This window comes from Chrysochloris asiatica, unplaced genomic scaffold, assembly GCF_000296735.1.
Source record: "Chrysochloris asiatica unplaced genomic scaffold, ChrAsi1.0 scaffold00071, whole genome shotgun sequence".
Lineage (NCBI taxonomy): Eukaryota > Metazoa > Chordata > Mammalia > Afrosoricida > Chrysochloridae > Chrysochloris > Chrysochloris asiatica.
Window position 1 is genome coordinate 14,964,704 of NW_006408589.1, and position 15,106 is coordinate 14,979,809.

Genomic DNA, 15,106 nt, shown 5'->3' on the forward strand with positions numbered 1-15,106 from the left:
AAACATCCTAAAGGACAAGAACAGACAACAACCAGAGATTGACATACATGGCAACACCTCCCAGAACTAAATCGATAAAAGGAAGAGTCAAGAAAAGAACAAAACTATAAGAACACACTCAGATAATCTGGGAGGTCAGTCTATGAACAAAACAATTACAATGTGAAAGAAGGTAAACATGTAGGAACAGAGATCCAGATGGTGAGAAGGTCAAGTAGATTGCAGGATAAAATAGACTGCACTAAATGGAGGGAAAAGTTAATGGACTATAAGGTAACCTCAAAGAAAATTAACACTTCCAAGAAAATGAAAATCCCAAAACATGGAAACATTAACGCTATGAGGAAACTCAAAAGAAAGAACACAAAAACCATGAACATAGCACAGGAAGATACACTGAACAAAGAAAGCAACAACACCACAAAAAAATAAACATAATGACAGCAATTTATCCATACCAATCGATAATTACAGTGAATGTAAATGGATTAAATACAGCAGTAAAGAGAAGGAGGGTTGCAGAATGGAAAAGAGAACAAGGTCCTTCAATATGCTGTCTGTAAGATACAGATCTTACCCACAGAGACAAAAGCAGATTAAAAGACAAAGGATGGAAAAAATTATACCAAGCTAATTGTAATCAAAAATGCAAAAACGAACAGGAGTGGTAGCACTAATTTCTGATAAAATAAAATTTGAGGCAAAACCCAGCATAATAGATAAAGATGGACATTATCTCATGATTAAAGGGACAATTGAACAAGATGACACAACTGTAATCTATGTTCCCAATGAAAGAGCTTCAAAATACATAAAGCAAACTCTAATAAACTTGTAGCGTAGTGGTTACGAATCGGGCTGAGAACCTTAAGTTCAGCAGTTCGAAACTACCAGCCGATCCGCGGGAGAAAGATGAGGCTTTCTACTCCCGTAAAGATTTACACCCTTGGAAACCCTGTACAGGGTCTCTATGGGTTGGAACCGACTCGACGGCACTTAACAACAACAACAACAATAAACTTGAAGAAAGAAAAAGATGAATCTATAATAATCGTGGGCGATTTGAAGACACCACTTTCAAAACTGGATAGAACAACCAGAAAGAAATTGACAAAGACACAGAAGAAGTAAACAACATAATCAGCCAACAGGAGCTCAGAGATGTGTACAGAGCATTCAACACAACAACAGAACAATACACATTCTTTTCAACTGCACATGGAACATTATCCAAAATAGACTATGTCTTAGGCCACAAAACAAACCTCCATAAATTTACAAATACCAAAATACTACAAAGCATCTTCTCAGACCACAATGCTATCAAATTAGAAATCAACAATAGGAAGACCAAGGAAATAAAGTTAAATATATGGAAACTGAACAATACCCTGCTGAAAAGTGAATGGGTAATAGAAGAAATAAAATGTGAACTCACAAATTTCCTAGAAACAAACAAGAATGACAACGCAATATGCAAAATATTTGGGACACGGCGAAAGCAGTGCTGAGAGGAAAATTTATAGCAATAAATGCAATCATCCAAAAAGAGGAAAGTAGCAAAATTAACACATTAACACAGCATCTACAACAATTAGAAATAGACCAATAGAGGAAACCTATAGCCACCAAAAGAAAAGAAATAATAAAGATTAGAGCAGAAATAAATGAGATAGAAAACAGAAAAACTATAGAAAGGATCAACAGGAAAAGAAGCTGGTTCTTTGAAAGGATTAAAAAAATTGACAGACCATTGGTAAACCTAACAAAAGTAAAGAGGGTGAAGACAGAAATAACACACATTAGAAACCACATGGGAGATGTCACAAAGGAAGCAAAGGAAATCAAAAGGATAATAACAGAATACTATGAAAATTTGTACTCCAAAAAATTTGAAAAGTTAGAAGAGATGGATACATTTTCAGAAAAAAAAAGACCTACCAAAACTTACACAGAATGAAGTAGAAAACATGAACAGAACAATAACAAATGAAGAAAATGATTGGGTCATCAAAAAATTCCCAACCAAAAGAAGTCCAGGTCCAGATGGCTTCACTGGTGAGTTCTCCAAACATTCAGGGAAGAGATGTGACCAATTCTCCTCAGATTATTCCAGAATATAGAGGAGGATGGAAAACATCCTAATACATTTTATGAAGTAAGTATAACTCCCATACCAAAATGAGGAAAAAAAGTCACTAAGAAAGAAAATTATAGACCAATATCACTCATGAACATAAGATGAAAAAATTCTCAACAAAATTCTAGCCCAAAGAATCCAGAGCACATCAAAAAGATAAATACATCATGACCAAGTGGGATTTGTATCAGGGATGCAAGGATGGTTCAACATTAGAAAAACAATCAGTGTAATACACCATATAAAGAAGAAAAAAGAAAAGAACCACATGATCATATCGATTGATGCAGAGAAGGCATTTGACAAAATCAAACATCCAATCCTGACAAAAACACTCAACAAAGTAGGAATTGAAGGGAAATTCCTCATATACAAAGTCAATAGCCTATATAACTCTCAATGGAGAGAAACTGAAAACCTTACCTCTGCGAACAAGAACCAGACAAGGATGCCCTTTGTCACCACTCCTATTCAATATTATGCTAGAAGTCTTAGCAAGAGGTATACAGCAAGACAGGGAAATTAAAACCATTCAAAATGGCAAAGAGGAAGTAAAACTACTCTCTCTATTTGCAGATGATATGATCCTATACATAGAAAACCCAAAAGACTCAATAAAAAAGCTACTAGACTTCATTGGAAGATTCAGCAAAGTGGCAGGATATAAGATCAACATACAAAAATCAGTTGGATTCCTCTATACCAAAAACGACAGTGCTGAAAACGACATTAGGAAAGTAGTATCATTTACAACAGCTGCCCAAAGGGTAAAATATCTAGGAATAAGTGTAACCAGAGAAACAAAGGACCTACAAAGAAAACTGCAAAACACTATTACAAGAAACCAAAAAGAGACCTACAAAAGTGGAAGAAGTACCATGCTCCTGGATAGAAAGACTTAACATTGTGAGAATGTCAATACTGCTCAAAGCAGTTTACACATACAATGCAATTCCAATCCATATTCCAACAACATTCTTCAAAGATATGAAAAAAAAAAAAACAATTACAAACTTTATATAGAACAGAAAAGGACCCAGGATAGGCAAAGCACTGCTTAAGAGGAAGAATAAGGTTGGAAACCTCTCACTCTCTGACTTCAAAATTCATTACACAGCTACAGTGGTCAAAACAGCTTGGTACTGGTACAATGAAAGATACATTGATCAATGGAACAGAATAGAGAATCCAGAAATTAACCCATCAACATACAGCCAACTGATTTTTGACAAAGTAACTAAATATATAGCATGGGTAGGGGATAGTCTCTTTAACAGATGGTGCTGACAGAACATGAAAACGATATGCAAAAGATTTAAACAAGACCTTTACCTCATGCCTTATACAAAAACCAACTCAGCAGGGATTGAAGACCTAAATTTGAATCCCAAAATTATGAAGGCCATCAATGAAAAAATAGGAACAAATGTGAGGGCACTAATTCAGGGAATACACAGACTACCAAACATTTTGAATACTACACAAACAAAACTAGACAATATAGATTGGGACATATTAAAATTAAAAACTTATATACATCAGAAGTCTTCATCAAAAGAGTAAAATGAGAACACACAGAATGGAAAGACATCTTTTGCAATGATACATCAGACAAGGGACTCATTTCTAAAATATAGAGAAAACTACAACACTTCTATAAGAAAAAGACAAATAACCCAATTAAAAAATGGGCACAGGACATGAACATACACTTCACCAAGGAGGAGATCTGGGCAGCCAACAAACATATGAAGAAATGTTCATAGTCACTAGTCATTAGAGAGATACAAATCAAAACAAAAATGAGATATCATCTCACAATAGCAATAATAGCAAAGATCAAAAAAGTAGAAGACAATAAGTGCTGGCGAGGATACGGAGAGACTGGGATACTCCTGCATTGCTGGTGGGATTGCAAAATGGTCCAACCTTTCTGGAAAGCAATATGGCACTTTCTCAGAAGGTTGGAAATAGAAATACCTTATGATCCACCAATTCCTCTGCTTTGTACTTACCCGCAAGAAATATGAGCCATAACACGATATATGCAAACCAATGTTCATAGCAGCACTATTTACAACAGAAAAAAGATGGAGACAGTGTAAGTGCCCATCAACTGAAGAATGGATAACAAACTGTGGTACATACACACAATGGAATATCATGCTACTTTGAAAAACAACAAGGAAGCTGTAAGCTATCACATAACATGGATGAATCTTGAGGACATTATGCTGAGTGAAATTGTTGTTTCTGTTGTTAAGTGCCTTCGAATCGGTTCCGACCCATAGCAACCCTGTACAGGGTTTCCAAGGGTGTAAATCCTTACAGGAGTAGAAAGCCTCATCTTTCTCCCGTGGAGTGGCTGGTAGTTTCGAACCACTGACCTTAAAGTTCGCAGCCCAATTCGTAACCACTACGCTACCAGTCACAAAAGGAGAAATACTGCATAGGACCACTACTGTAAAAGACTAAGAAAAAGAACCCATACTAAAGGGGGGTGGATTCCTTGCTGGTTACAGGGATGTAGGGAGTGGGGTGAAGGGAGGGATGGAGCACAGGGTAGGGAATAGACACAGGATAGTTTTGGTGCTAGGGAGGGGGGCAGTACACAAAAGTGGGAGGGGAGAACAAGATGGATGGGAAAACAATTAGGCAGGTTTCCATGCGCTAAGTGGGACAGAGGTAAATAATGATGTAAGCACAACCTTGTAACAACAGGTCTCTGGTATACAGGGATTGAGACAGTTGGAATCAGCAAAAGAGGGAAAATAATGTTAAGATTCTTGGCTGTCTTGAATATTGGTTTCCCTTGCATAACACTACAAAATAGACTCTTGAGGGGGAGAGAAAGGAATAGCCAGAAATATCACCATAGAAAGCTTCTAAGTCCATCTTTTGCCTATAACTGATTGGAATACCTAAAATGGGGCTACAATGTGCCCAGTAAAGGAGGCTTCCTATGGAACCTCTGCACTACATAAGACCATAGGTGGAATCCTAAACTCCAACCAGAATCTTCTGAGGTGGGAAATTTCCACTGGAAAGGATACGCAGACCAGCCTAGAGTGGCTAGAAGAACAGAAGATACTTCTTGAAAGAAAGACCAACAGGATAAATAAAGAACAGTAATAACAATCTGACTGACTACTACAAGAACAAGCAAGTTGCTTGCCCAGGAGACATCAAGGCACATGATCAGGTACCCTCAGGGCAAATCCCCTCCCAAGGGAGAGACTCAGTGGGAATACACAAGCATACATGTACTCTGACTAGTGACCCTGCTGGTCATTGATAAGGGGAGGTAAGGTTAAAACAGCAATGAAGCTGAGAGCTAAGTCCAACCACATTCAATACATTTCTGTGAACCTGGGTGGAGACCTGGTTAGCCAGCAGTGTGGCAAGACCTGGGGACTCTTGGGCCCAGAGTCAGTACCATAGCTACAGAGGACTAGAGTGGAGAGTGAAGCATCCAGCTGATAAGAAGAAAGGACATGTGCATAAGAACACCCACACTTACAGATAATACCCACTTGACCTTCAATGGCTGGATGATTAGAGCTCAACTAGAAGAAGAAAAAAGAGGAAAAAAAGAGTAATCTGATACAATTTGATGAACTTGACCTACACCTATGGATACAGTAGCTCAAAAGAGGGAACAAATCTTTACAGCAAGGATGATTCCCACCCCTTCAATACACAGGGTAGACAGGGATGGGCAACTTGGACATTGGCTACCCAAAATGGGGGGGAAGGGCTACAAAGGCAAGAAGTGATTGGCTTATAAGCTTTGAAGAGGGAGTCTAGATCTAGAGGGTATGGAGGAAGGTAGAATTTCCACTGAGTAGTATCCACTGAGAATTTCCACCGAGTAGTATCTGGGCTGGACTGATGAAAGGAGATACGGATAGCACTCTTATGGTACAATAGTGAATAATTACTATCAGGACTGACTTTGAGGGTTGGAAATGTAAAGGTAGACATTTTGTAGCAAAAAGAGGAGAGTGGTTTACTTTGTAGTCCATGATGGTCCTGGGACCATCAAGGGAAAAGAGAGGAATGTGGGACCCTACCCAGAGAAACAATAATGCCAGAGCTGGAGGCAGAGAAGATGAAGTGGAGAGATGGAGCACCTGGGAACTCTAGATCCAGAGAAGGAGAGGGGCTGTGTGCTGATGACCAGGGGGGCAGGCTTGCATGGTGTACCATTTGGTTGGTTGATGATGCGTGGAGGGGATTGTAACCAATGCAATTTAATGATATATGATAGGATGAATATAAAGCTAATGTTCTCTCATGTAAACTATCACACAATTCACAATAAAACATTTTAAAAAAGATATAGGTATAATATTAGCCTACGATTTTGAACACATGGAAATGAAAGCGATTGGACTAGACTCTGTGTTTTTCAGAGTATACTCATTCACAAACCACCTTAATGCTGTTTAGCATATCTAATACCACTTTTACTATTATTTACTTAATACTTAAGATTCATCCTAAGCAATAAAATCCAGGAAATCATGTGTTTGAGTTGTGAATTATGTTAACATACAAACGTGTTCTTCTAGGTACCACTGCAATCATTTTGTATAATCTCGAAAAGTTGCTGCATTTTGTCAAACGTTGAAATAGATGACCCAGAGATTTCAATCCCAATATTCTATAGGTCTAGGAAAGAAATTAATGACCATCGTGGTACTTTCTGTTGTACCAAACTCTTCTCCTTTCTGGATTCTTCTGATAGCATTTAATCATTCAGGGACTGTATATTTTTCTTGTCCTCTTCCCTATACCCCTTATTACTATATATAAAGTAGTAGAGGGTCAGCATACTTTTTTCTAAAAAGGACCAGATAGTAATTATTTTTGGCTTTGGGGGCTAGTTCCCATTACATTTCTTCCTTTTCCCTGCTTTCCTTCCTTTTGTTCATTCTTTCTTTCTTTACTTCACCCTTCCTCTCTTTCTCTTTCTTATTTATGCTTTATAAATGTAAAACCATTCTTAGGTACTAACCTATACAAAAAGATGCCATAGGGTGGATTTGGCAAATATGCTAAATTACTCATCTCTAATACAGTCCATTAGAGATCAGTGCAAGGATTCTTGGTGTGGTGCTGTTGGATAATTCGCTCGACTGCAAGGTTGGTTTGAACTCAAAGTCAGCAGTTCAAACTTAACAGCTGCTCCTCAGAAACCCTGCACAGGATTTCTATGAGTTGGAACTGACTGGATGGCACTTAACAATAACAACAATACCAATATAATGCAACAACTTGTCCAAAAGACTTTAGTAAACATAGATTACTTAATGTACAGTGAACTACAATAGACATGAATATGTGTTGCATTGATTTGGAGATAATTGGTATGTTTAATCCCACTTTCTTCTCCTGTTGATAGTTTTTGTGAGAATTTGAAGATGGAAAATGGCTAACATGAAATGCTTCCATTTTCTATGAATTTTAATTATCCAGATCATTTCTCCCTCCCGTGATGACAAGTTCCTCAAAACTCGGTGGTTGATTGCTTCCCCTGGTGTCTCAAAATTCAGACCTCCTTCCTGCACCCCAGTGGGTAAAAGCTGGAGGTGACACACCTTTACAAAGGCCGCCAGAGGTTTTTAAAATACATTTGTGTTTTAACATTTTCACATACATTTCTGCTAATGACTGGGGAAGTGCAGCTCTCTCTTTAGTTACCTTCCCTTTTCTAAAAGAGTGCCTGCATTTCACCTTTTAGGGAAGCTCTGGGTTTAGCACTTCATCCTACATCAAAACCCACCCCTGGGATCTCCACCTTCAAACAAGTGAAACAAATGCATTCCCGCAGTGGGGCGTGCTGTCAAAGAGTAGCGAACATATCCAGATATCAGAACTATTCAGATAGGATTGCCTACTTAGAGCAAATCAGTGGCTGATAGAGAATACTTTCAGTGGGGGACCACTTAGCACTGTGTCCTGCATGCCTCCAATCTCTTTAGAGCTGAGCAAAAAAAAGCCCCTCCACATTTACGTCAAACAAGAACGTGCGCAATAGATGCTACAACTCAGCATGTGTGCACCAATATATTTTGATTACCTTTATCTTAACCTTCCTAGATTACAACCCCTATACAATTTACTAGAACAAAGCCTTCCCTCTTTCTAAACCTTCCCCATTTTTAACATCTACCTAAAAGAAAAGATGGATAAATGATAGATACTTCATGTTTAAAATAAAGAAGGAAAAAGAAATAAAGAAGGAAGAAAGAAAAAAGTTGTTCCATTAGCAACTTTGGTAAGAAATTGCTCCACATTGTTCCTCTGACAAGTAATTTTTCCCAGCATGTGTGCATCTTAAAAGTATTGCAAAACAATATCTTAAAATGAACTGATTAGTATGCATGCTCTGTGGTCACATTTAAGTTCTATTTATAAAATCTATTCTGTTCTAGGCTCAGACAAACAAAACTGAAATGCAGCTGTGTAACACATTGATAATTTTCATTAGTTCTAAAAGCCTCAATAGAATTTGCAATTTTATTCATTACATCTAAATAATCCTGGAAAACCCATTGTGAAGGTGACCTTTCACTTCTTCCCCCCTGGCCTTTGTGGCTTGTCTGACTGTGAATATATGTGTGTGTGTGTGTTGGGAAAGATTGGGCCTGGGAAAGGAATTGTTGCCACAGTAAAACACGAAACAGAACAAGAAATCAAGTCAGGCAAAGATGAAAAATGAGGCAGAAGAAATGACAATCACCCACATGGATTTTAAAAGCTGTTCTAACTAGGGGCATCCTGCCATCATGTCCCAGATGTGTACAAACCCAGATTTCTGAAACCATTCTGTCATATTGTGGGTGTGAACAGTATTCTAATTTATTTGGGAGGCAGTTCTCTTCTCTGATCTGAAGGGATGAGGATTTTCCCAGAGAGTGAGTTAAAGAACAGGTCTAGGGGAAGTAAATGCAGTCACATGCCACATGACTTCCATTTGAGTATTTTTCGACCTTGCACACATCTGTGGTTCCATAAAGTTATAAGAGAGTTTAGAAATCCAGGAGGGAGAGCAGTATGTAGCAAATACAACAGATCCTTGCATGCTACATGTGTATTTCATGTTGTTTGTATACGAAGCAATTTTGCTTCCAGATGTATGTATAATTGTCCATTAAATGTATAATCTGGATTCCTTGTGTGGTGCTGCAGGGTAATGCACTGGACCACAAGGTTGGTTTGAACAAGATCGGCAGTTCAAATCCACCAGCTGCTCCTCAGAAACCCTATACAGGATCACTATTAATCAGAACTGACTCCAAGGTATACCACCGCCACCATCTTCACGTTGTTTGTTGTTGTTGTTAAGTGCCATCGAGTCGGTTCTGACCCATAGCAACCCTGCATAGGGTTTCTGAGGAGCGGCTGGTGAGCTTGAACTGCCAACCTTGCAGTTCAAATGGCTTTGCAGTCTAGTGCATTAACCCACAGCGCCACACCAGAACTCCTCTACTGAAATCTACAAGGTTTGCAAAAATGGTAAAGGGACCTAGATCGGATTTGGAGAAATTACTAATGATGAGGATTGAGGACCAATGGCAAAAGCAATCCCTCTCTGCATGTTGATGATCACTCCTAAGGCATAAGGCTTGTTCAAGATACTTAATGAAAAAGCAAGACCAAACTAGGAAATTAAGTGTGCACAATGCCCAAATCACCTAATGTCTTATTTCATACAACTTACCGTGGACATTCAGGAAAAGGATGAGGCTTTCTGTTCTGTAAGGATTTATAGTTTCGGAAACCCTAATAGAAGGTTGCTATGAGTCAGAACCAACTAGATGGCACATAATCACCACCACCACCATCATGGACATTATGCCTCCCATAAATACAGTATTGGATTCCTGCTGTAGCATAGTAGGATCAGCCTTGGACTTTGAACCATAAGTTCAGCAGTTCAAATCCACCAGTGACTCCTTGGAAACCCTATGCAGTGTCCCTATGAGTTGAAACCAACTCAACGACACTTAACAACAACACTAACAACAGCAACTATACTGTTATTTCTTTCTACTTGAGCTTGTTCTTGCAAAGCAAAATAGTGCCAGCTTTGGGACTGGTTTTTCTTACTAGGAGCTTTTTGTGTGTAGATCTAAAAGAAAAAATAATGATAATAAGAGAGAGAGAACGCTGGCAGCCAGTCATGAAACTACAAAGAAACCTTTAGAAAATTAAGATAACAAAAATAAAATGAGACATAATATGAAAGGTGACAAATGAAGACAACCACTTACAATTTAGAGGCTACAGAGATGGTGCTTCAACATTGGTCAGACAATTAAAATGCTAAAATCCAGCTCATCGAGAATGGGAGGCACCTGTCTTAGATAAATATATATATATATATATATGTGTGTGGATACAAATGTTCAAATGCAAGAGTTTATCTGATAATTGCTAATTTGGGACTAAGGATAATGACAGTTATGAATTGCCTGTTATGTGCAAATTTTACCTCACATATTCTGTTCCTCTATAAGGCTAACCAGCAAGGATTATTTTATCTCAGTGTCTCTAAAAGTGTCATATTAAAAAGTAAAAGTAGTAGGGAGAGTGGTGGCAAGGTGAAATTCTGAGAAAATTTAGGTTATGCAAAGTTAAATTTGTGTCTATATTGCTCTGAACTTTTCATATGAGAAATGTTTGTTTTCAGTCTCCAAGAACAACGATGCAGTAGAAAGCACTTCTCAAATTGATGAAACCACCAAGCCTCCTTCCTTCCTAACAGCATCTTCTAGAACTACTATTCCCATAGGAAATATTGTTGGAGACATTGTTCTATCTGAGTAACTGCTTTACAGACCATCTTCAACCAACAGAAATTAAGGTTCCGACGGAGAAACGAACTTTTGACGTAATTCATTATGAGTGTGGAGGGAGAGAGTCAAAATATGAGGTTTGTACAAGACAGCCAAGTGCCTCTGAGAGACACAGCTGGGCCATTAGGGGAGTCAGAGAGACACTGGGTAGGAGAAAGAGAGAGATGAATATAGCAAATCCACTAGATTTTAAATCCATATTCTGGAAGCATAGTGGTTATGAATCGGGCTGCAAACCGCAAGGTCAGCAGTTTGAAACTACCAGATGTTCCACGGGAGAAAGATGAGGCTTTCTGCTCCGGTAAAGAGTTACAGCCTCGGAAACCCTGTACAGGATCACTATGAGTCAGAACCTACTCCATGGCACATAACAACAACAACAACCGCATTTGACCAATTTAACCTTAGACACTACAATGATTGAATGGTTTTAGAGATTTCTTTGTCAACTATTAATCAAAAGCCATCTTCTCTATATTGCAGGCAAAGCTGACTGAAAAATGGGGCTATATAATCAAACTTCCAATTAACTATACCAATGAATGATCTTCAGGAATCAAAAACAAAACCTCACAGCTATGAAGTCCAGTACCACTCATAAAGTCTCTATAGTCTAGTGCTTACCCTACAGAATCACAGAAAGTCTCAAACACTCTATTGTTATTAAGTGCCATCAAGTTGGTTCCTACCTGTTAACCCTGTGGTTCAAACCAGCTTTGTAGCCCAGCACATTAACCCACAGTGCTACCCCAGGACTCCCAGTCTCTATAAGACAGAGTATATCTGTTTCCTAGGGTTTCCAAGCAGACAGTAATCAGTTTCATCTTTCTCCTGCAGAGCAACTGGTGGGTTCGAACTAGTGATCCTTCAGTTTGAAACATACTGCCTAACCCAATGCACCACCAGGGAGTCAAGGAAAACCTGTATTTTTAGATTTCTAGGCATTATGATGATTACAAAGGAATTCTATGTAAGAAGGTCTCACATTACTACTTGAGGAAATAGAGGAAGAACTTATAGCCAGGAATGAATGCCCTTATCTTTTAGTGTGAGTGACAATAATACTTGGTCATTAGAAGGAAGTTTCACTGACGTACGTACATATCAATGAGTGAGGAGGAAGATCCACAGACTAAGAACCTTTCTGCACTTTGCCAGGAAAGTAGACCTATATGAGTATGTGAACATTATAAAATTATTAACCCCTGGGAGCTGCTGACACTGAATCCTCATACTGCCCCCTCCCCCAAAAAAAAGGCAAAAACAAAAAAAAAAGCTAAATAAACCTACTGCTAGTGATCTGTGACCATACAGGACAAAGCGGAACTACCTCATGGAGTGTTCAAGGCTGTAAATCTTTACAGAAGCCGACTGCCACATCTCTGTCCTGTGGAGCAGCTTCTGGGTTTGAACTTTTGTTAGCAGCCAAATGTTCAAATTCTGTACCACCAAACTGCTTACATTCTCATCCCACTAAGATTTTCCTCCTATGGGGACCTTACCAATTACATAAAAACTAAGATGCTGTAGGATCAGCAGTTGAAACGCAGCAGCTGGTTCCATGGCACTAAACAACAAGACCATGTGGATCTCTAGTGTCACATACCACTTTAGATAGCAAGTGTCAACGGCTGTGGTTATTAATTGTGCTTGGTTGGTGGAGTTATTAGAGTTTGATCACATTTTACAACCATTTTAATAAGTTTCAAATAAATCATTTACTTAGCTAAAGTTTGAAATAATTCATATCCTCACAGTGTTTTAAAATATAAATATAATTGCATCATTTCAAAAATGTAGGGCAAATGAGTTGTAAATTGTGCTATTACTGATGGCATATGTTGGCTCCCCTTTAACTGGTAAAGGGAAATCCCTACTATCATTTGTCAATATCAGATGAACTAAATGGTTTGGTTTTGTTTTTTAAGTATCAGAGCTTCTGAGTAATTTAGGGAACTGTTATGGTATTATAGCTTTCACTCTTATCGTAATTTTAAATTTGTTTTAATCATGTTAAGGATGTGTTTATATTCTAGGAATCCTAGTTCTCCAGTTGGAAAGAATATAGGTCTAATGAATGCTATGAAGACTGAACTACTGTAATGCTACATCATGATATTAATTTAGAACAGATTACTCTATAAATTACTGTCTATAATACTGAGAAAAAACAGTAACTCTCATATAGCTAGGAGTCTGCAAAAACTGACTTATAACACAGCAAATAAAGTGGAAAAATACTTAATTTTTATGACATGGCCACAGATTCAACCACTAAGATACAGTGATTACAAATCTAAGCTCCTTGAGAATGCATTCCAATTATTTTCTATTTGTTACTAACAAAATTAATCTTGAATTATATCAGTTTTGAATTATGAGACCTTCTCAGAAATATGTCCTTGATAAAAAATGAGATGACCCTGAACCAACATTTCATTCCTCCTGAAATGTATTAACTATCAAGCCAACTCATCCAAGATACGGTTGAGAGTAATTGTGTACTAAGGGAAAACGTCTATTACGATGTTACATAGGGTAAGACTTTGTTGCTAAGTGCCATTGAGTCGGTTCTGACTCACTGCAACCCTGTATAAGGTTTCAAAGGAGCAGCTGGTGTGCTCAAAATGTCGAACTTGTGGTTCAAACAGACCTTGCAGTCCAGCGCATCAACCCACAGTGTCTCACCAGGATTCTAAGACATTATAGATACATTTTAATAAAATTTCAAAAAATAATTTATTGATGCACCAGTATTATTAATATTTTATAGATGAGTTATCTCAGGTGTAGAGAGAGTTGATATATCTCCTCAAGATCACACAGTTTCTAAGCGGGAAAAGAAAAATTGGTTTCAAAATAAATTCTGCAAGCCTCTACTCCTAACCACACACTATACTAAGACCGAGTTAAAATGTAAGAACCTGAAAGTTTATCTACATTGCCTTTGTTTCTTGAACTTGCCTTGATTCAACAAAGCTTGTTTTTGATGTGTTTATAATGCTAAGAAAAATTGTAAATTACTGTGCACACTGTTATTTCTTTAATTCCATAAGAGGAAGATAATAAGGATAATGAGGACTGTTTCGTTGTAATTCCAGTGTGATATTTTTGTGGGTGGTTTTCAAACACATGGTATGCAATTAGAGATAATGTGGATGGCTCCTTGTTTTCCGGGTATGTGCCATCCATTGGGTATTTGCTGAGAGTGCTTCATGTTTGTGACACAGGAACTGATAGGGACATTGCATTTGCCTCTCAAGTTTGAGAGCCCTCAGGATTTTGGCACTGGCAAATGCCCTCAAATAACTTGTAACGGATGTTTATAAGGAGGCGTGTCTATTGTATTTTAAACATAGTTTTTTGCTTCTGACAGCATTCCCTTCTTTTCTAGGACTTCTTCCTTGTACTTAAAATTGCCACAGTAATCAGGAAAGTGACTCTTGAAACTAGGCTGCTAGTTTTTCTTAGTTATCGCTTGTGATGACTTTCATCATAACTTTCAGAAAGCATAGACTAAGACTTATTCTTTCTGCCAAGGCATTTACACTTGGCAGGAGCAGTTTGTCCAGTAGTGTAATTCCTACTCAAGTGTCACTGATAAATAATTGAGGAAATATCAAATCAGATGAGTACCAGAAAAATTGAAGCCTACTCTCAGAATCTCTTTCCCTGACCTATTCTCCTGAAATAAGATTTGCATTAAGTTATCAGCTCTATGGAGTCCTGGTGTGGTACTTGACGCTAAGCAGTGGACTGAAAAGTGCAAGGTTGGAAGTTCAAACCTATCAGCTGTTCCTTAGAAACCCTATATGGGTCCCTGTGAGTTGCAATAGAATAGACAGCACTTGTCAACCACAACAGCTCTTATATTCCCCTACTGTTGATCCATGCTGTTGTGTTGTTATGTACTGTTAAGTCAGTTCTTACTCACAGGGAGCCTGTATAGGGTTTTTGAGGAACTGAACTGCTGACCTTGTGGTTAGCACTCCACTACTTAACCTCTAGCACTACACCAGGACTCTTGAGCTGTAGGTTATTTTAAAAGAAACTTCTTTCCATTTGCGCTATTTAACAGTGATTTTGGTTTCTATGTTTT

At 38.1% G+C, this 15,106-nt stretch overlaps 1 pseudogene; it reads right to left on the reverse strand.

Moving 5' to 3' along the window:
• The window catches only part of LOC102837088, an 82,197-nt pseudogene that overhangs the window by 63,931 nt on the left and 3,160 nt on the right, over positions 1 to 15,106 (reverse strand).